Source organism: Hippichthys cyanospilos, chromosome 1 (genome assembly GCF_059441005.1).
Source record: "Hippichthys cyanospilos isolate Australia breed blue-spotted pipefish chromosome 1, RoL_Hcya_1.0, whole genome shotgun sequence".
NCBI lineage: Eukaryota > Metazoa > Chordata > Actinopteri > Syngnathiformes > Syngnathidae > Hippichthys > Hippichthys cyanospilos.
This window is the reverse complement of record NC_142369.1, coordinates 21,036,204-21,060,073: the sequence shown is the minus strand read 5'-3', so window position 1 is coordinate 21,060,073 and position 23,870 is coordinate 21,036,204. Positions and strand designations below refer to the sequence as shown.

General features: G+C 38.0%; 1 long non-coding RNA gene across 1 annotated transcript in view; it reads left to right on the top strand.

The window, feature by feature from the left end:
* The window catches only part of LOC148429643 (uncharacterized), a 91,011-nt gene extending 67,466 nt beyond the window's left edge, over positions 1-23,545 (top strand). The window contains exon 4 of the long non-coding RNA XR_015867202.1: positions 23,343-23,545. This is a non-coding gene — a long non-coding RNA (uncharacterized LOC148429643). The remainder of the gene's footprint in view (positions 1-23,342) is intronic.
* The last annotated feature ends 325 nt before the right edge of the window (positions 23,546-23,870 follow it).

Below are 23,870 nucleotides of genomic sequence, written 5' to 3'. Positions count from 1 at the left end.
GACTCTATTAAAGAAAGTAATATTAAATTAATGGGAAAGGTTTTCCTTTCTGAGCAGGATACTGGAAAAGCATTTGACCTTCTAGCAGCAACTTGTATGGTGTGTTTGTTCAGACCTTTTTTATCTTCTGGCCAAGAGGGAAAGTAATATTAAAAAAATAGAAGCATTTTTGAGGTGCACAGTCATCTTGTGGCCAGTCCCCTCTGATACTTATCAGAGGGTGGAAGCATGTTTCCAGTTAATTCTGCCCAGGAAGAAGGTGGGTGGATATGAAGGGTAGGGAAGTAATGCTGGTGGTGTTGAGTTCAGAGTTCCCACAAAGCTATGTAGAGAAGTAAAAAGATCAAATAAATACTGAAAGGGAATAGCAATCATGTCCATTTTGCTGTGAAAATATAGGAAGGGGATAGGCATCTCTTCACAGCTTGAAATGATATCCATCGTTTTCCTCTTCACAATTCCTCGTTGACAGGGTAGTTTTGTCGATTCAGAAATGTCACAGCTTTGCTGTTACGTTAAAGTATCTAGGCAATAAATGACTAAAGACATATTTCGATGTATTACGACATTAGCCATGTGAAACGTTACATTGGAAATCCAATCTCATAATTAGGCGGCCCATGAGGTTAACTAAGGGGAAAAGCTTGGGGGATCCAAGGTCAGCTGGTAGCCGTTTTGTTTTCTATAAAAGCAGAGAGCAGAGACGAAGGCAGAGAAGAAAGTGTGGTCAGCGCATGAATGTCTTCTGCCTCTTGGGGGAGACACAAGCGTGACTTCACGGGTCCTTTCTCCCAATGCTGAATTCTGAATTCTATCTATCTATCTATCTATCTATCTATCTATCTATCTATCTATCTATCTATCTATCTATCTATCTATCTATCTATCTATCTATCTATCTATCTATCTATCTATCTATCTATCTATCTATCTACCTATCTATCTATCTATCTATCTATCTATCTATCTATCTATCTTACATACACAAACTCTTAAATTACATTGAGGATGCAAAAAGGTCATATTCAGAATAATGAGCTGATCCAATGTATGAGCAATATTTACTAACTCTTCATGACTTTAAGGAAATGAAGCTTAGTTTTGTACGTAGGACAAATCAATAACACTCACAAGACACTTAATTCATTACCGTCATGGTAAAAAAAAAGGCCATGCATAGGCAATATGCATTAATGCATAAATATAAGGGAATGAAAAGTAGTCATTTTTTTGCATGGCAAGTGGAGTTTCATCATAGATTTTTGAAATATACTCGTCGTGTTTAATTAATGGTTAGGACAGAGGACTTAAACAAAAGAAACAAAAGTTTGCAGAATTTTAGTTAATTTGAAGTTACATTTGAGTGTTGAATGAGTACTTTTTTTTTAAGGATGATTCTTTTATTTAAAGTGTTTGTTTACCTAGAATTTGCCCACATTGAAAATGAAAAATGGAAAATTCTTTCATTCTTTACCCATTCTGGTGTTTGGGCAGGCGACATCTCTCAAAACAGATGAAGTCATCTCAAATCCAACCCATAGTTTTATTAAGGAGAAGATGAGGCGAAGGGCACCCATTAGTGTTTCAAAAAAATGACTAAAGCGGTCCGCATCAGTTTGATGTGAATTCCGCTCCCGTCTACATTTCCTGTGCCCTCTCAGATAGATTGTGATGTCAGAACGAGGCGAGATGCCTAACTCAATCGGGCGTCTGTGGGAGAGGTCAGTGCCACGGGCTGCCATCATGCCACCTCAAATGACAATAGATGACACTAATAGCAGACGCAACCATAAAGACTTATCAGATTAGGGGCTCAATGAAGCTGTGACATATTACTGCTGGCTAAACACTAAGTTGCTGATTGTGGGGAGTTTTACTGCTGTTTTATAGCTCTGGCTCGGTTATGATTCCGCAAGACCTATGCTGCCGTCGGCACACTTTTCAGTGTTTAATCCTTCCTTTGTGAAAAGGAAATGTTTTTCCTCTTCTGCCTTGGTTGTTTTCTATGTTTGCAAGCCGCCGCTCCCTCAAAAATACCCATGTGCATTTGATAAAGATCTCTCCGGTCTTTCTCAATTTGTCGGCAGCAGCTAAGGAGCTCCAGCTCAGCCCTTAGCCGCCTCCCATTTTATCGTGCAGGTTGTAATCAAAGCCAGGTCTGAAACGGTCACGCGTGTCTCTCATGACCTTTTAATATGGTTCCCATTGAGCATTGCTAGCTTGAGGAATGTTAGACATATTCTGCTGCCAGTGAGTCAAATGTTACACCCACATGGATGTTTATTTATGCATGTAAATGTTTTTAGTCTAAAGAAAAGCCAACAAGCTGCATTTGCTGCATTCTGTAGCATTCATTTAAAAGATTCCCCAAAGGAATATGGGAGTGAGTGGAAAAAACACTACCAAATGTGTTGAATTGGCTACATGAGTAGTACATTCTATTATTAAATGTTTCTGTGACATTGGTAATGTCTGTTGTTGGTTTTTGCTCACATGTTGTAAATGCAGTTTGAACCTTAGACTTACTTTGTCCTTTTTGCTACGCAATTTTTGGGGCTTCAAACATTTCCGTTGGGCCCCATAGATTTTAGTATTGCAAGTCCCAGGCACCCAACACTTTCCAGAGGTAAAATGAGCACTGGGATTGCAAAAACTAAGATGAAACAAAACTAAAATAGATCTGTACCCACTGGTAGATGCTTCAGAATGTGTTGCTATAAAAGCAACTGATTTAAATGATCTTTTCTCCCTGATTCTATTGTTCTATTAAACAAAGGTCAAAAGGATATAGCCCTAGTGTTATAATGTTTAAAAAAACAAGACTCTGTGCTCCTGCATATTGTATTATTTTTCTTGTGTATCATTGGAATCTTGTCTTTATGGCAGGACAGCCTTTTTTGTAGGAATAGCTAGGAACATGCCAGAGTTGTCCGTTTCCCTGCATTATTGTACTATTCTATGCTGATGTGTTTTTATATGTATGCTGATTTTAAATGCTACGGATTAAAGCACGTTTTGCCTAAGACAAATTTCCCCCTGGGGACAATATAGTTCATCTCATTCTCTTGTCTTAAAAAAATGGTAGACCGCGATACATTGTCATTTCACAGGAAATTGGAGTACCAAAATATGTGAAAAACTGCTGCACAAGTGGATTAGATGAATATTACTTAGTATGTTTATGACAAAAACTATATGAAAGTAAACTTATTCAAGTGAGCAGCTACAGTAAATGGAGAGTATGGGCAAAGCATGAAACGCTAACCAGGTTGTTAAACTGTGTACCTGCGAGCATATCGAGAGCATTATCAGTCACCAGATCGGTGACAATCAACCCCCATATCATTCTTTAGCAACGGAGTGAAACCTTGCATTCACATTCATGGCGGCATGGCTTTCATGGGTCACACAAGTTTACAAAACGCAACAAGACTGTGTTGCTCAATGTCTGTGTGTCAAATGTTAGTGCCACTCTGGTAGTTTCAGTCAAGGCACTGACGAATTTTCTTCCAACCTCTTGGTAACATCTTTGACGGAGCTTGCTGAAAAACCTTTGGCATAGGAACATTTACCAAGGTGCCGCTGTCAGCAACATTTTCCAATACTTGAAAGCACGTAAATCCCTGCCTTAAACGAGGGTCAGTTGAATTTCCTCCATCTTTTGTTTTTGTGCGTCGTGTCATGCCAGCTTGACTTCAACAACCTGTTGTGTTGTGACACCATGGCCACAGTCCACCTCCATTGTACGAAAGCCGACAGGATGAGGATTTGTTTGACTGATTTATAGTAATTGATTTTGGGACATTTCAGATTGATTCTGAATCATGGTCAATGACAATCAGGATTCTAGAGTAACTACCTTTTTTAGCATACCCCTAAATATTTGATTGTTAAGGTGCTTAAAACAAACACTAAAACAAGCAAAATAATTATACAACAGCAGCTATGAGAAATTGAGCTCTGTCCATACAAACCTCTTCTTTATTCTGCTTTATTTCAAACTGGGGAGAAAAAAACGAGAGCGAAAAACATTCAGAGAGAGAGGGAGAGAAAGAGAGAGAGATAGATACTTCTCTCCTTTTAAATTATATTTTAAAGTGTAACAGCCAATATAAAGCACTGTACAGGTAAGGTTGGGCACACTGTTCATTCATATGATGAGGTCATCAGGAAGCTCTGCAGGAGCATGATAACGATCGTGATCATTTGAATCAGGTACAATGAAGGAGGGTTTCACTAAAAAACGTTGGATAGGTGCCCTCGAGGACCAGAGTTGGTGACCCCTGCTGTATAGACTGGCACCAATAATCGTATTTTTAGTGCATCATGTGCTTTACAAAATTTACTGTATATTCGAAATTACAATCTTAGTGGAATTGCAAACAATGAACTAAAATACAATGGGGGAACAATGTGAATATAAACATCACCAAATAAGTAAGGTTTAATTTAGCAAATTATCAAATATTGTTCAGTACTGTAGCAGTTGAAGTTCAACAAGAAAGTAATGTTTCACCTGTCTTCAGCTTAAGGGATTTCCAGATGCCTTACAGTTTCTCGTTCTGTGAAGCTGAATTTTTCAGATGTTCAACACACCAGGAAAGAAGGCCGCTGGGGTCAACTTGTCTTCTCTTAGGAGACTGAGAGCCCCGAATGGAGGCTGAAGAACAGATTTGTATTTTGCCTTCTGGAGAGCATGCACACACTCCCAAAGGAGCAGCAGTGTGAGTTTGAGTGCCTGCATACTATGTTTTACTGTATCTGTTGGTCAAAAGGAGGGGAAAAAAAGCTCTTTAAAAGGGCCACCTTTTCATCACACCCTGATGTTTCTCTTAAATTGGCAACATTTAATTTGGCACCGCCGTATTTCCTAATAAAGCATAATGGAATGAAGCTGAATCGAGCGTGCGTGATTATAGAGAGAACAGTAAAAGTAGTCCTCGCATTTACAGTGAACATCATTTCCAACAGACAGGTCATTTGCAGCTTTATATTCAGTTCACAAGAGCCCAGCGAACTCATTTGGACGCTCTTTTGAATTCCTGTGCATTAGATTTAAATTAAATGGGCTTCGCATAAAATGTGGCAATGGTGCTGGACATTTAATGCGCGACACACTCCTCTTTCTTTAATATTCTCGTCCGGAGGACATACTTGTTAATGTCTCATCTTAACAATTCCACTAAAATGGTGAAATTCAGACATCTTAAAGTCTTTGCGGTAAATACCGTTGCTATCGTACAAAATTGGGACTTATATTTGCTTTTAGTGCAAGATGTAGATGTGACAGACATCTGTCAATTCCTCCACGTATTCAGTACAGCGCTTTTCTACAGAGGAAATTTTGTCAATATGTGCAACGACTAATAGTGATTTTCCACAGGAAAACATCAGTGTTATCGCATGCTACTTTTAACTCGGATGAAACAAAAACCACTGATAGCTCATTGGTTGAGTTGAACATGAGAACGTTTGAGGTCACACAGCTCCACAATGTCCATTTTGGTGCTGTTCTCTCTTGTTTTACTGCCCCCGAATATAATTTGTTTCATGCCAATGACCAGAGACCTTCAATTCAAATGTAAAGAGCTTCTTTCACAAAAAATAAAATCTGTCCAGTTCAGATAAAAATTGCTGCAAAACACTCATGCTACTATAATTATAGGAGGCCATCCCTCTTTTAGAACATACATCATCTAATCAAAAACTGAGACAGATTTCTTTGATCCGCAAGGGGCGTGGTTAAAGATGCAATCACAACACATGTAAATGTTTATAATGCACATATATTTTGAGAAGCTTTTATAAATCCCACATACAGCATTTTGATGTACCAGGAGCCTCTTTTTCTATTTACTATATTTTCTATTTATGAATTGTTGCACTGCTTCAGTGCTCATTATGTTCTTTCGGTTAAAGATCGGGAAGGACGGGAAGTGTTCTCAGAATAACAAATGTTTCACAAGGAGGACTCTTGAGAAGGATTTTGAAGACATTTAAGAAACAACGCTGATTAATTCTAATGGAGTGGCCGCATTTTTTTTTTATTGAGATGTTGATATACTTCCATGTAGTAAATATTGTCACAGTCCAATGAAAACCTTGTAACATCACTTTTATTATGATTTTGAATTGTTGAAAGTGTGCTGTTAAAACCACGTTGTGAAGTTTTGTGGTTGTTTGCCCGTCGTGGTAATCAAGAATAGCAAAAAGAAAATACAGTACATACAGTTTACTTGTATTTTAACTCCCATGTGACCTATGTGACAAGACTAAGCCTATTCAATGGTTTTGTCACATCGACATTTCGGAATGTGTTCTCAATATCCTTACCTGAATGAATGAGGCTTGAATATATAAATGATAATATATATATATATATATATATATATATATATATATATATATATATATATATATATATAGAGAGAGAGAGAGAGAGAGAGAGAGAGAGAGAGAGAGAGAGAGAGAGAGAGAGAGAGAGAGAGAGAGAGAAAATTGAATAGCTTTGAGCATGAGCATGAGGATGGGTGTATCGGCAAGTGGATAGAATTTTCATAGTAAAAAATGATAAAGAAAAGATATTTTGTTAGTAGCATTACTTCATATTGCTTATATCCTAAACATTTTCTTTGTCTTTATTGTATGTTTACCAGAGGCTTTTTTATTTTCATGTATATTCGTTTTTTTGTTTGTTTTTTTAAGAGCTTGTTCATAAACATTTTTCTTTTTGAACTTCCACTATCTCCAAGGGAATTCCTATACTCTTTTTTTCCCATTTTATTTCATAGGTCATTTTAAGGTGCAGCAAGACTTAAGTGGAGCCAAGAATAGAATCAGAGTAAACAAAACAATGGCAATATCTTTTAGCTTTCACGGTTGCCTAATGGGTTATGTGATGATTTATTGATGTTAAAAAAAATGAAGTGCTGCACTTGAACCAACACGCACCATTGTTTTAGCATTCCATATATTCTCTATTCTTTGGCTTTTAGCAACATATAGCCAGGCCAACTCAATACAACATACATTTTGATGGAAAAAAGAATCCACTCGTCCATTTTTTATAGTACTTTTCCTGAATGATTTTGAAATGTTTGACCGGTACCGTATGTGCAATTTAAATTGTTAAAAGAGGCACACAAAAAAAATCTGAGGGTGTCAGTTACGTGTGTTTTTTTTATGATTTGTTTACTGCATTCAATTTAGTCTTGGTGGAGGTCTGTGCTCAATTGAATGATGTTATAGTCATAATAGCATTACTACAAGAACCAAGGTAATGATGGTCAAAGAATGTAATCTAATATTGAAGCCCATTGTCTTTTCTGCTTCGTGTCATGTTTTACATTACGATCTGTGTTTACTCCACTTCTTTCCTAGGCAAACAACGACTTATCATCTGTAAACACAATCACTGCACGCTCACTCTTGAAGGGGAAGCTTTCTCTTTGTTTATGGCTTATTTTTAATGTTTAGTCTGCATTGTTTCTCAGTCACTACAATGCAACAGGGTACTAATTAGGACCTCATGTTTCCTAATAAACTCGTTTCTTGGCTTATGTAGTTAATAATAATCTGCCGTGGGATGGAAAAGCAGGTGCATCATTTCAGGCAACATATTAATCATTGTGCAGCAGCAGTACAGACAGCCTCAGGTATTGGAGTCCCACATGTTTTTATTTGCACTCACAGTAGCACTGTGTGGTGAATGGCACGAGGTACAAAAGTATTAGTATTCCATTTACAGCTTGTGACAAAGATACGCTGCAAATATTCTCAAAAGGCAGTTTGATTTGCAATGCAGCTCCCTTACCTCACCTAAAAATACAATTTGTTGTCTCCAGTGTGAAGAAAATATCATTTTTCATAAAGAAAAGTACTCATACATTATACGACTCAGGAATATTCTCAAAGCGAAAAACAGCGCTACAGGATTAATGTTACTTTCTGTTCTGTTTTCTGAACTCAGCCTGAGCGAGAAGATCAAAGTTGTTGTCACTTTTGGTCTGGTTTTATATTTGACAGGTGGTTTGTACATGACACCACACTTGTGTTTACTTTGGAATGTAAAGTCGTTCCATAGCGTGATCATTTAGAATGCTGCGGTTTGCATTCAATGGATTGTCGATTGATTATGGCTTGAAACAATTGTGTGAAACGGAGTGCACTGCTAGATTATAACCTGCAGCGATGCTTTTAATTGTCTCAACTAGGCATGGGACAATAATTGAATGGGCAATATATCACAGTTTTAAATGTCGTGGTTATTTAATACCTTCTGAGTATGTCAAAACCGGTAAGCTTTTGCCCCGCTCACGTCCAGTGTACTCTCATGGTGTATCATGCATGAGTCCTCTTCTGGTGCACGAGCCAATCACATTATCGATTTCCTGCTTTGTGTCCTTTCATATCAATATAATTTTGATGCTAACTGCCTCGGGTAATATTGCTTACAAGTTACCGTATAGTTGCGAGTATGGTGCCTGAATGGGGAAATTGGGAGAGGGTGAATGAGTGAGGGATAACTCGATGGTAGTTCATTTCGAATCAATACATTTCGAAAATGTTTTGCTGTAGATTCGTTGTTATTTTCTACTAAGTTCTCATATTTCAGTTTAAATTGGATGTGCTCAATTGGAAAGAAGTTTGCTCACTGTATGTAGGTTTGTTTTGATTTTATTCATCTATTCATTTTATTTCAGCATGGTGAATGATTGTTATTGTAACATGCTGTATTAAATGTATATTTTGTTTCAAAATAAAGCTGTTTTTATCATTTAGGTAATTTATATTTAGCAAAAATATTTTTAAATCATATATTTTAGAGCTGTAATTTCAATACCGTGATACCGTGACCTTCTTGCACAAGGTTATCATACGGTCAGAATCTGATATCGTCCCATGCCTAGTCTCAACTATAGTTTGAGTTAGTTTTATGATTTTTTTTTTCAATAAATCTTGCATGATTTTTCAAAAAACTTAAAAAAAAATGTTTCTCCTCCTTTTCTGCCTCTGCAATTAATCTCATTAACCTTTGTTGAGTGAAACACTCTGACTTCTATTAATGTAGCGGGGGTTTTGTTTTGTTTCCCACTTAGAGACCATGTGAACGTAAGTATGATTTCTTGTCTGTCTTTATATGCGCGCTGTGATTAACTAATGGCCTGTCCAGGATGTAGTCTTCCATTCAACTAGAGGTAGCTTGGATAAGCTCCAGCTTTCCATGGCTGTCAATAGGATAAGTGGAATAGAAATGAGAGGGATAGATCAAATTCAATTAAAACAATAAATATAGTATTTTAAGGAAGCATACACTGCCTCACAGGTCTGATATTTGGGCTACCTGTGTGGAGTTTTCCATGTTCTCCCCCTCCTCAAAATGATTAGCAGGCGTGGAGCCTATCCCAGCTGTCTTCGGGCAATACGCCAGGTATGCCCTGAACTGGTTGCCATTCAATCACATCCCATATTTAGTCAAATGTCCATCTCTAAAGCTAACCACTATTGATTGCTCCCAGGTCAGTGAGTGAGTTTAAAAATGTGAGCGAAATCAATGCAAATCCATTAAGTGGTCTTATTATATTTCAGTTTGTGATAATACATTAGAATGTTTGATGTCTGCTCTGTCCATGTAGACACACAAGCAACCACTACAGTTCAAATCATTGTTTGCACTGTCTACGGGCTACAACTCCAATTATTCACCACTACTATCCTTCAAAATTAAAGTTTCATTAATATTGTTTATTTAGTTGAGTAATTTGGAAGGAGGGTATTTTTTTCTTTTTTTTCAAATTAGCTCTCAACTATTAAATTAGTATTTGCCACAGTCCATTAAATTTAATTAGCTGTTTTATTAAGTGTTATCTTTTGTTCTGTGACCTTTTGGAGCATCTTCCTTGAACTGCTGCTGAACTCTGGGGACATGCAGATTAAGAAGATAAAAATGACCCTCTTTAGTCATTGCTACAATAAAGTATTATCAACATTCATGCCATTTTGCTTGTTCATTGATTGTAAAGCAGCTCTTTCAGCTATTTCAGACCCAGCCACTAGGCTCTCTTGAAATAACTGTTTATCCATATCTTTTTGGGGGCTGTAGTTTTAGTAACAGTGTGATTTTACATTAATCTGCAAAGTTTTTGCTATACCAACAAATCTATATGTGTCAAAATTTAACAGAGATTTCAAGGACTTGCTCTGAAAACCAGGATTTAACTCTTTCACGCCCATTGGGACAATGTAGCCAACAGAAAAAACATTGCAGTGGGTATAGGAAATATAGCAATAACATGTAAATGGCAATAACACGAATGGCATCCCAGCGGTTCATTACACATCTATCTACAGATTCGAGTGGCATTTACACTTATTACTATGTATTGAAGGCGTTTGGTGATCATTTTCATTTCTATGGCAATTTTTGTAAGCATCATGGTGTATGGGATATAGAGTTCCAGTGGTATTTCTTGGTGGAAATGGAAGTGGGAGGATTTTTTTTAACTAATTTTCCATGTATCCTAGACTTAGAAACAAGTAACATATGCCATAAGGTTTATTATTATTTAAAAGAAAAAGAAAAAAAAAGGAAAAGGTGCTGAAAGGGTTAGTTAAGGCCCTGTTTATTCACAGCACATGTGTACCATGCCGCATTGATTGGAAAACACTGGCTTCTGGAGCAAATTTGTGAAGTACATTGTCAAAAACAGCATACTGTGGGTGTTCACTAGGATAGTGCTAAGACCATGGTATATTGCAGTTCCAATGCCCAATCTTTTCACTGGTCTATTAGTATTGACCCTGAGAGTGGAAAGCAACACACCACTCATACAGAATATTGATGCCAGTGAGGTGGCATACTGCATGAGTTGAGCACACATGCTTCCTCATTTATTGTTTATTACAACTGCACAGTGCAGAGGGTGGGGTGGGGGGTGGTGGGGGAGCTCCATCTATCACCAGACAGTAATGAGTATTTACATGCCGACTCAATTCAGGGTGTGGGCATCTCCAAAGGGCTCTGAGAAAGACAATGATTGAGGAGCAATCATATCTTATTATGTGACTGCACTACAACAGTGGAGAAAAGAACGAGGGGGGGTGGGATGTTTTGGAAGTGACTGTTTCGTGGTGCAACCATGGACCTTTGCCGCCAGCTAGCATGTGGCCTCGCCTCCGCGGTGCTTGGATCAATGCTAGTGCTTCATCACATGGTGGCAAAGACTAATGTGCCTGTTTTAAAAAGTAGACAAGTATCCTGATGTGAGCTATGCGCGTACACTAATGAGCTGTGCGGCCGCATGTTGTCGTGGTGATTACCATCTCTTGTGGACATTGATCCCAGCGGGGTTGGAAATGAAAAAAAAAAAAAAAAAACAGGTGAAATCAGCAACGAAGCAGCGTGGCTCTTCTTTCTGCCACCACAGCAGGGACACCAATGTCTCTGGATATGTTGTGTCTCCTCTTGCCAACCTCAAAAGAAATTTTGCAATAATAAAAACAAAACAAACAAAAAAACAACGACAACATTACTTTTTGGCATATTTGTCACAAATGTCAGTATAACGTGACAGGAGTTAAATGATCTGTGGGGAAAAAATAAAAGTGAGCTCTGTGGCACCTACGTCTACCTCTATAAGACCCATGTTCACTTTCACTTTTAGTTTTTTTTTTTTTTTCTGGAACTTTACTGAAACTGTTGCGGAATTTTCACTTCTGAAAAAAGAGACTGCCTCTTATTCATTTGCTGACTGATATATACACTGTAAAACTCACCAAGAGTAGATCCTCTCAGACAGCTAAAAAAATACGCTATAAAAAAAATTGCTATAAAAAAACGAAGCATCATGCATTTAAATAACTTTAAAGTCCAAATAATCAAACTTGAATCCAATAAAATTCTGTATTACAGTTAGACTGTTTACAAATAAGTCATGCTACCAATGTGGCATGCGTAGCCAATGTTTGCTTGTTGACAATAATGCTAGCACTGCTGCTTTGTTGAAGTTGCCACTATGATCACATGTGCTATGTCTGACTATTTATTCTGACTGTACGCTTTCATAATGACATTCCATTATGAATGGATGTTTTTGATAATCGTGCTTATGCACGTTTGTGTGGGTCACGAGGGTCAGAGACTAGAGGTTGGGGGTATTAGTGAAATTAGGTTGTATTCAAAGTATTCTGTCAGTTTTAACTGCAAAATTCCAATATTAAACCAATGTATATTTAAGCATGAGAATTCTAATGATTTATTTCTGCTTTTATCATGGTTCTTCTAAAGACTGGCTTTGGTTTTTGGCTCTGTCTCGTGAGCATTTTTAGGGAGTTTCTTGCTTGAGTTTTAACTTTGTTTTATATCCATATTGAAAGGGAAATCAGGTTTTATTCTCAAGACCAGTCGGTGCAGCAATGCTTCACCTATGCATTGTGTGATTTGTTTGCGATATATCCAGGCTCAGAGTATGGTGGCTCTGGGCAGGAAATACCTTGATTTCATCCATGACTCTTGACAACTTTGACAGTGCACTTTTCCTCTGGGCCATCAACCATGACAGATTACTACTTCACCGCAATTTGACACTGAAAGTGTTGTCAGTCTCTGCCCGCTGTACTGCGGACGCTTTATTTTATAAGGATATGTTTCATTCTTTCATTTTAATGAAATCCAAGGAAACACAATCAATAATCCCCATTGACATATTCTTTTCGTTGTTTGACAACGCTTGCTTCTAATCTGTTTGGATTGACAAGAGCTTCTGCTATTTAGGACATTTTGACCTGCCTTTAATAGTTCAGATCAAAATCAGCCCTTAAGAAGAACTTCTATATTTATATTTTAATATACATCAATCCTCACATGTTGTACATCACACACACCTCAATCTTGGTTCGAATCTTGTCTCTGCCCTTCAAAGTTCTAGTCACGGCTTGATCGTTTTCTGTGTGATCTTACCACAACAACACTCGTTGTTATTTTTGTTCTGGAAGTTTGGTCTACTGTGTCTAAGAGAGAAGCCAAAGATGACTTCTGTTCTGACAGTCAATGATTACAAAGTGCCCCCTGTGTCCTGTCAGCATCCGCTTGAGAGCCAGACGTGTTTTGACTGAGCCGATGAACATTTATTTGCAGGATACGATGACTCGGAATCAACGGCTGCCATATCGAAGTTGACAATCCACAGAGGCTGCATTGTAGTGGCTTTGCTTCCTGTTTTGATCAATACTTCATTGCAAGTAAGATTTGTTATTGATAAGCTCTGTGGTCTGGTTGGGAAAACTACCCGTGGCAAGCACAAAGAGACAAGGTTGCTTACATTTCATCGTGTACCTTGAGGTTTGGGATGTCTTAAATACACAAGCATGGCTTCTAGAAGTGTCAATAAGGTATCTGGGGATGTATTACTTTTCAGATACTTCTGACGCTTTTAAAAATAATTCACATGGTACTGAAGGTGAACACTGAAGGTGTTGTCAGTTAAGAGTATTTAAAGAGAGTAGAAAAAAGCAGAGTGGATCCTATACAATATTGGTGATCAGATGTGGGCATTTTAAAAGAAAAGAAAAGCAAAAAGAAAACCCAACCTTACCCAAGAAACCAAAAATCAAACCTCCATCATCTAAAAACCAAAAGCCAAAGCTCAACCTTGCAGAGTTCCCTTCAACCATCCTATTGTCCTCGGGTAGACAAAAAAAACAAAAAACACTTAACCCACGCTAAAATGTCTGGCATACATGCATTAACACGAATGTTGTTGTGTGGCATGTTCCACTGGCAGTAGATTACAATAAGCAATTACTCCCTTTAGAAGGCATGCACATCGTGTGACTTCAATCTCTGAAGTCATTCTTTCAGTAACAATTCACAAAAATTTATGCATAAAACAAAATGCATAATGGAATACGTCTTCATCAAATACACAACAAATTTAAAACTTACACATGTACTTTTTCTTAGGTACTTTTTAGGCCCTACCTTGCCTTGACACTACTAAACTTGCTTTGTGGTACTGCTCCTAATGGTGCCATTCAAGGACACTTGGCAAAAAAAAAAAAAAAAAGACAAAAATTCTCTAGTGCTTACTTTCGCTGTTGCGGTGCTTATCAGTGTTTTCCTGCTGCACTCTTTCTCCTCAAAAAAAAAACTGTGTCCTTATATATGTTCTTAAATATAAGAGACTTTCCCTCCGAATGATTACTTCAATATGGAGATGTTTTTGACACTTCCTGCAGTTTAATCATGAAGTTGACACTACGCAGTGGAAAAACGTATTATCAGTGAAACAGGATGGTCAATTTTAGGAGTAAACGCATAACTGCTGACTTAGTTGAACTCTACATGTTTTAGTGTGAAGACTCAACAGGTAGGCTGTAGACAATCTATCATTTGTGGTCCGTTAGGTCTGCTATAACACTCAGATTCTCCAGGGAATGATAAATGAAAACTCAAAGATCCCTGAATTCTAAAAACAACAAACTAATATCGTTTACAGTATCGCTAAGTATAAATTTACATGTCTAATTTATCTGGCATTTAGTAGTCAGCCCCACAGGCCAGTACAGATGTCTCTGGCAATGACCTAATGCTTCATTAATATGTATGCTGACAAGCATCCAAAAAAAAAAAAGACTAAAATGGTTCCTCTCTTGTTACAGCTTCCCTGCGCTTTGAGTGCACCAGGGAGAGTGAAAAGCTGTCCAAGAGTACATCATGAACTCCCCACTCACCTCATTCACTTGCCCCCCCCCCCCCCCCCCCCCCCCCCCCACACACACACACACACACACACACACACACTTCCATCTGGGCCAAATGTGTCTGTATGTCCGTGTATGTCCGTGAGCGTGTAGTGGGGGTTCGAGCTTATTAAGAGACATTTAAAGAGGATCTCTTACTCACTCCTCCTTTAATGTATTTGTTTGGGTATCAGGGCTCATGTCCTACCTTGTCAGACGGGAAACCTCTTTTGTTGGACCAGAGGAAACAGTGATGTGATTGTTCTGCACATTTTTTTTTCCATCCTTCTATTTTCCTCCAGTCACATCTTAGACGAGTTAACCTCTTTAATTAAGAGTACTTAGCTGTGTGGGCCCGGACGGGGCAGGAAGCGATTGTTGAGACCCTGCCAAGCTGGATTGGGTTTCTCGGCAGCCCATGCTTCCAGCCAAGACGTGAATGGGAGACTGGCTTGTCAGCAGATGCTGCGCTCGGGGATCAGTGTCTCTCTGTGAGGTTACAAGAGCTCTTTTCCTTCAGACAAGAGGAGGGGTGTGGACAGAGGACAAGTAAAGGGTGTAGTGACCAAACGAGGATGAGAAGAAACTCTTAGGTAGGAAACTGAATACTTGGCATTGACTGTCAGTTACTTTCTGGCCCGGTGAACATGTCAGCGCAGTATTGTACTCTGAAGGGGCATGGAGAATAGTGCTAGTGGTCTGGAGCATGTTACCTCAATTGGGATTGCGGGGACTCAACAAGTGAAATATTTGTATGCCTCATCATTTCTTAAATCAACTTGTTGTCACAGTTCAGTAAAAAACACGTACCTGTATGTTTTTTTTTTCTTTCTTAAAATGCACCACTAGGGAGTCCTACGCAGATTTAGTACCAGATATGTAAAGCTGTGTTTTCACAGTCTGTTTCACAGAATGTTTGTACATGTTGATTTAGTGTTTGATTATGTGTTCTACAATTTTAGAATAGAACCGTTCAAACATGTAAATAGTTTGAATTAGCTTCGTCCCAAGATTTTAAAAATGAGCTACATTAATTAAGATCTGTAAATAATTGAACTAATTAATCTTTTTAACCTCACCTAAAACTTTCTGAGAAATAATTGTTGAAGATCAAAAGTGTGATATACAAAACAACAACTAATGTGGCTTTAACAGATGCTGTTGTAGCCATTTACCTTTTGCTAATTTTAAGAATAGTCCACCAGGAGGAATGTTACTAATTACTTTTTTCACTGGCCAAATAAGAAAGGACATTCAAAACATTCAACATTCAAATAAGATATTGCTGCTTTCCTGCCTGCATCACTTGCTCAAACATGGGGTGTTCTCAAGTTTAATTAGGCAAAGAGCTTTCTTATGAGTCCCTACATATGCATCTGTGTTGCTTTTGTTAGCTGTGGCTGTAGTTGCAGCTGGGTGCTTTGCATTTATAATAAGCTAAACTTGAGGTAATCAAGCTCCATCTTCCAAAAAATAAACATCATTCTACCTGATTAATGTAGCCGTGTTTTTTAGAGTTACGCTTAACCTTCAATGGACAAACAACTCTCACATGCACCTCCATTTTCACATCGTCCTTCTGTTCCTGAGCTGGTCCTCACACCCGCAAAACGAGCCTAACAGGTTATGCCAAACACTGACAGCAAATCAGTGTCCACTCCAGAGTGTGAGTGACGTGTGTTTTCCAATACCTGAGAACTCAAGCACAAGAAGCCCAATGAATGAAAACCGTTTCAATCAGCATCGAGTTTATGACTAAAAATTGGATTAATATGATTAAAAAAAAACTTAACCCTATGGCCATACAATAATTGATTGATCCCAACAAATCTGTTGTTGTGGCTCCCCTACTTTTAACACATTTTAAAAGAAGAATGGGCAGTTACAAGATGTGGCATGTTTTCACAAAACACCAAATTTCACATTGGTATTGCAGTATAATGGATAACATTGTATTGTGTATATATATATATATATATATATATATATATATTTTTTTTTTTAATTTCAAAATCAAAATTGTGCATATCTGCATACATCAAGATATGTCATTGTTAAAACGATACAGTTTTTCAAGTAAAAAGGTCATTCGGAACCAAGTCTGTTGTGTGTCCCTTTTTGAAAACAACCCAATTTGCATTAAAGAAAGAATTCCCACTAGTATGTATATCTACTGTTGCACACTTGTAAAACCTTTGATGCCAACATGTAATCTGGGATAATAACAAAGAGCTCACACTGGTAGAAAAATTAGACAGTGCAACATGCTGAGATCCAATTTGACTTGATCACACTTACGCTACATGACTGTCATAACTAAATATAAATGATTGCCATCAGAAAAGATGGCATTTTCCTCCCTTTAATCTCTTACATTTACCCATATAATGAATCATTCCTCCTCATTTCCATCAGTAATAAGAGCCAGCCTGCTGTGTTCGCATTGTAATTTCATCCTGCACTCTAACCCTAAATGAATACATACGTCATGTGGTTTACATGCTGTTTCTGTATTAGTCAACCCAGCGTTCAGAGAGGGACGCCTCTAATTTCAGTTTTTGATATCCTAAGTATGCTTCATGCTTGCGGTGGCAGGGAATGTTCTGACGGGGACAAACCCATAATCTTGTTAGCTTTATGGGTCTGTTTGCCAGACTCAAGAGCCGGACGGAGGCAATGTGGAACTTTCCAGTTGTTCATGAAGCTCAAATGACTCTAGTTGAAGAAAAATGTGAAAATATATAGTACTGTTTATCCATTAAGAAAAAAAAAAAAAATCCTTGTCCTTGGTGACAAACATCACTCACAAGGAGTGGTACACACAGTGCCAAAATTGGTTTTAGTCATCTGCATAATGCCAAACTATTCATAAGGCACACAGTGTTTGGTTTTTATGTCATTAATTTTATGTACTTAAATTGATGACGCACTTTACATATTTGTCAGGTGTATATGTAAATATTTTAGCCATATTTTCTTTTAGAGCAGACATATATTACATACTGTAATTATATCACCAATACAATGATATTTGTATAATTACTATGTAAAAGTAGGCATGGCACTTAAAGTGAGGCGGCCACCGAGCGACCCTTGGTATTAACATAAAATCAAATAATAATTCCTTTCAAAGACTGCTGATTTTTTTCTTCATGACCCTATTTTTTTTTTTTTTAATCAATGATTTTTATCCCGTAAAATACAACTGCGGTACAAAACTACCACATCTGACTAATCATCAAAGGTATCTTTTTTTTTTTTTTCTTACAGTTTTCACATAGAAACAATACTCCAATATTCTTAGCATGTGTTTGTGAGGCCCTGTGTGGTTACTTCGGCTGGCTGATTTGGTTTGAGATAGTACGCCAAATATACAAGTAATATGGTGTTTGAACTTGGTGTTGCAAAATGCTCCGATTTTTTTTTTCCAGTGACCTGTTGAGCAACTTCATGGATTAAAACTTCACAGGTGAATTTCAGAATCACTGCATTTAGACAAAACACTATCTTACGATAACAGTGACTTCTTTACTTTATGTCAAATGAAGCCACATCCTCTCAATGGATCCATTTGCACACACACGTACACGCACACACACGCACACACACACATATCGAGTTTCGCTGTCATGAGCTAGAATACACACATCAGGGTCTGCAGGAGTTCAAAGTTCTTGGGTGTCCTCAAGTCTAGGGAGTTATTTTGGTCCTATTGGCCTAAATTACCTTTGAAATTGCACCCTTTGTGTCCCGACCCAATAAAGAGATACAACCATTTAACCTCGTAATATCTCCTAATACCAAACTATGCAATTCTGCGTTGATGTTAGTAATCCAAAAATTGTGTGGGTTAATTTAAAAAAATGCTATCTGCAGATGTTTTTCTGTTCGACATTTGCATTAGTGATGTTTAACAGCTAAAATGGATGACTGTGTCTAATTGGCTAGTTTCTTTGAAGTGGAATCAAGCTCTATACCACATAAGGAGTGGTTTGCATTGCAGGCAAAATATAAGGGAATGGCAACCTCATTTCCCAAGGTTACCACAAGGTTCAAGCATGCATAGCCTGTGGTCAGCGTGTTGCTGTACACTCTCGTAATGTCTGTCTGCAGTCCGCCTCACTTCCTCCTCTTCCTCTCCCAGGAAGTGCTCACCTCAGAGGGCTTTGTTTGGAGCTAAAGGTGGTGGCCTTTGTCATTGCCGAAAAAATCTTTAAGTTCGTCGCATGCAGACAACACAAGTCTGGCCTTCATTTGTATTCCACGACTGAGACTAAATCAGATGGAAAGTAGCTTCTCTGATAAAAGGCTGTCATTGGGATTGTGCCCACTTATTAGTATGTTTTTATAAGCTCAAATAATATTGCAGCTCTCCACTGTGGCCTTGTCAGAAAATGTGAATGACAAGAAACAGGGTTCATAAAAGAAAATTGAAGGTAGTGCATAAAAATATCAGATATATTGTACATAAAAGCCCACAGAAAACATCATGTACAGTGTGAAAATTGTATGAGCCAGTAAACCCATAACATTTCATGATATATCTTTTAGAAATTTAGTATGGAGGACTTTTCCCATCGTAAAGGGTTTGGCTTAAGTTTGAGGAGTCTGCAAAGTTTCTCAGTCTATTGAGGAGTTGCAGACTGAAGTGCAGATAAATTAAATCTGCACACGTGTTCCATTATCCCAGAACAGCATGCCATCCAAAAAAAAAAAGTTTGTTTATATGTTGCCTTTTGCATTGTGTATATGGCTACCTTATTCTTTTCCACTACTCCAAATAAGGATTGCACTGTTCAGTGAATTTCCCCGATTGATTATGGAGAAGCCTATGTATTGTCAGCCAAAGGATGAACTGAGAAACTAGAAAGACATTAGAACCAATTATGTTTATTAGGGGACCCAAATTAGGACATTGGGGAGGGAGTGATTTTATGTGGTTGTTTGCATTCTTTTTCAAATCAGACCACAAGCAAAGATGGCACTTACTTTAAGATGATCACACAAGAAGAAGCACACCAAAGAAAAATTACGACAAAGGGCTGCTTGACCATCTCACAGAATTATTTGGTCACTCAGCATAAACCCGTGAATCTATGCTATTGTATATTGCAAATTATTAGGCTCTTCACATATTAACAAAGGTTATGAAGAAGGGTAGGACAAGATCGTACAAGATCGTACAAGATCATACAAGATCTCGTAAGAGTATAACCCCCACAAGATTTCTCATCCCAGCACAGCACAAGACGAAAAAGGTTGCCTTTTTTTTTTATTTTTCTGTATATGGCCCCCTATGTAATGGCAGCTCAATGGTGTCGTAGTATTGTTACTTGACGTCAATACACACAGAACCTGAAACCCCAAAACATCACCAAGTTACAGTTCAGTGGCAATGAACATTAAACTCTGTGCAGCAGTGAAAAGGTCACATTCAAACGGGTCTCATGATTAATGTAAACTTTTCCACCACTCTTACTAAATCTGTGGAAATGGTCGAAATGTAATTTGCAGACATATGGAGCACCAATGGCAGAAAGGATCGGGTTTGGACCCCCCGGTGTAAGAAAGTTGAGATGCTCAGAACATTGGGCTTCTGCAGCCTGGGCTCTTTTCCAGAAAACCTGAAACAGTTCCATGTTGAGTCGCCGTAAAAAGCGAGCCGCTAGCCACAGCATCAGGTGGTTGCAATTAGAGAAAATTAGCCCAGCTAATATGATTATTATATAAAGTATTTTATGAGGGTTGCTGGTGGTGTTTTGCTGAATGTGCTCCAGACAGGATGCAATATTTTGTACTTGCAGACAAATTACCCATTTGCATCTTAAAAGGAGCTCATTGGCAATTTTGCCATTCCTTATCAGCACAATTAAGCCCATTTCTTCCCTTCAACTTTTCCCTCAACATTCCCTTTTCTTCGGCCAGCCAACTCTCATGTCAACGCGAGAGTGCTGTATCATCTTATTGAATGAAGCCAACTAATGTAATAATAAATTCCTGCTGCGCCGCACAGGTCATTACCTTGACTTATGGAACAAATCCATTTAATTTTCGAGTAAACAATAAACACTTGTTGATCTAATAAGAAAATGTAAGAAGATTATCAAAGTCCAAGAAGCGGTAGACAGATGAACGTAAATTGAATCAGTGTGTTAGCCATATTACAATCTGAGAAAAGGATATAATAAATTAATTAAATGAATTAAAATAGAAATATCAAATCAAAATGGAAAGGTTTGGAAATTTGGGGGGCATTTTTTCTTTATTTGTTGCTCTTTTCAGTGTCTTCATTTTACAATGACTCTTGCTGCAATATTTTTCTATTTTTCGGAAATTTGACCATTGCAACTTTTATGAGAATCTTGAGCTTAAATAATGCAGTTAGTTAGTTAGGTAGGTAGGTAGGTAGGTAGGTAGGTAGGTAGAAGAATTAATTCCCAAATATTTCAATATTTCTTTCTCCTGGTTATACATTACCAGTCAAATGATTGGAAACACCTTTAAACTCGCACGCACTCAAACTCCTTAAGAAATCAAGATACAAAGTAGCTATTAACTCTTGACAATGTACAGCTGTGAACTGAGTTATTTTAGGTCATGAAAGCATCATGCACATCAGAGACCAAGGCATGCAAATTTGTTATATGGGGTGCTAAAGGTCCCTACTTTGACTCAAACATAAAACATACTCAGTCTTAATTGTCATTTTTGTTTACCGAATAAATCCATTCATATTTCTTTGTAATTTTGTTGATTTACTATATTATTCTTCAATTCAGTTTGTTTGTTATTTTTAAATAATGAGAAAATAGTGAAGTACAGGATGCTTCCAAACTTTTGACCGGCACTGTACTTGGTCTATACTGAATTTGCTGACAAATGTACCAGGAACCTCTGTAGACATGATGCTGGTCGGAATGAGCTCCCTGTGGAAGTGCCCGAGGAAGAGCCCAAGCAGGTGATCTTACGTGCTGCATTGTTCCTAGTTTGTAAGGTCCTCCCGATTCAATTGCCAATGCCCCTGCTGCTTTGATACAGTTGCTTGGATACCAAGTCCACCTGGACCAGCATATGGTCGCAGCATGCTGCTCTTCATCTAAGATCTAAGCTCAGCCCAAACATTTTTTTTTTCTGTCCTGTTTCTCAAACTCCCCTTTTGTCTTTCAATCTGTTGACGGGTGACTTTTTTTGTCCAGCAAAACCAAAACAAACACACATACACACAAAACACCTCACCTCTCTCGGCTTGAGGCCTTTAAACCTAAAACTTTCCTCTGTGATGAAGCTGCCTTGCCCACGTCCAGCTCTAATCACTTCTGCAGACCATCTCTGAGTACACATGTATAGCTGAACCAGCCTGTATATGCCCCAGTGAAAGAAGGAAAGGGAGCTGTGTATGGCACAATTAGAAACCAGATAATGTATGGTTGCAGCCGGTGACTGATTGACAGGAGGCATATGGGTGACATAGGCCAAACCCTGGACGACTTAATGCTACTCAGAAGCGAGAGACTGAAATGAAAATTATTAGCCTGACATATTGTGGAAAGGCTAAGATGGCTTCATTGTACTGTACCACTTTAAGCATTATTATCACAAGTCATATTACTTGTTTCAAATCACTTGTTTTGCAAACGTTTTTGACTCAAGACACAAAAGTATACTTCCCCTTGGTGCAAAGCCATTAGCATCCGTCCGTCCATCCATCTTTTATAAATATGTTGGTGATAAACATGCAGGCATGTTCAATCTATAGAAGATATAATATTAGTATAAGCAGGCAATTAAAAAAAAAAAAGTTATCTGCGGTTTATAGCCCGGTGTGACTTATTCGTGAGAACATTTGTTTTGTTTGTTTTGTTTTTCTCAATTTTTGATGCGGCTTATATACCGATACAGCTTACTATCTAAATCAGGGGTCACCAACTCCGGTCCTCGAGGGCACCTATCCAGCATTTTTTCAGTGTAACCCTCCTCCACTGCACCTGATGCAAATTATCATGATCATTTTGGTGCTCCTGCAGAGCTTCTTGATGAGCACATCCTATGAATCAGGTGCAGTGGAGGAGGGTTACACTGAAAAAATGCTGGATAGGTGCCCTCGAGGACCGGAGTTGGTGACCCCTGATCTAAATAATAGTAGCTATCAACTGTCCCCTTACTACTAAAGTCATTTTTTTTGCCTCAAGATCTACTCCTTCAGCAGGCAACCTCTGGCGATCTCTGGAGGGGTTGTGGGGCTGGGTGCATAATGTCCAATGACACCCGAATAACCTGTGGTGAATGGCCAGTACAGCTCAGCACCAATATAACAAATAAATAGTGCTTCTTTTTTGTGATATTGCTAAACAAAGTGTAAAATGACCCCGTGGGATAGACTTTTACCAGGCAGTAACTAAAAAGGAATGGACCAAGATGAAATATATGGGGAGAATGCCAATCTTTCTGCCATCTTCACCATTGTAGTGAAGCAGTGACAAGGAGAGTTATTGCTTCAAAGTAAAATGTACCATCACAAATAATGTATGACATGAACAGTCTTGTTATGCTTTGATTTTGTCGTTTCATTGTTTTTTTCTGCCTTTCTGTTTTTCCCCATGTAGTGCGATGCCATGCGGTCAACCGTCTTCACCTTGGCAGGAGACTGGTCGACTGTGGTCAATGCATTGAGCACCCCTACAATCACTAATGAAAAAAAAAAAAAACTCTATATGTTATACAAGAGAAATTTTTAGTAAAACTCTGATAAAATTAGTTACACAATTCAATATGAATAGCCATGATTATATGTCAACCTTTATCTCTACACTCATCTCATTTAGTTTTTTTTTACCTGTTCCTTATAGTGTATTTTTTAGACTATAATGCAGGTTTGATGCAAATATAAAATCCTTTAATTTTATTACAAATGAACAGTTCACCTTTAATCAGGTGTGCCTCATGTATGGATGCTGGCTTTTCAGTTTGTGATATTTAAATCAAATTGTTTCCTATTTACTTCCACCTGATGTTAATAAATCAAGGTGCTTTAGATCTGTCTAAAAATGATAACATTTTTGCAAAAATATGATGGTAATAGATCAACATCTACAGTTTAATAAAGTTTGATCTATGCTATTTTGTTTTTTTTT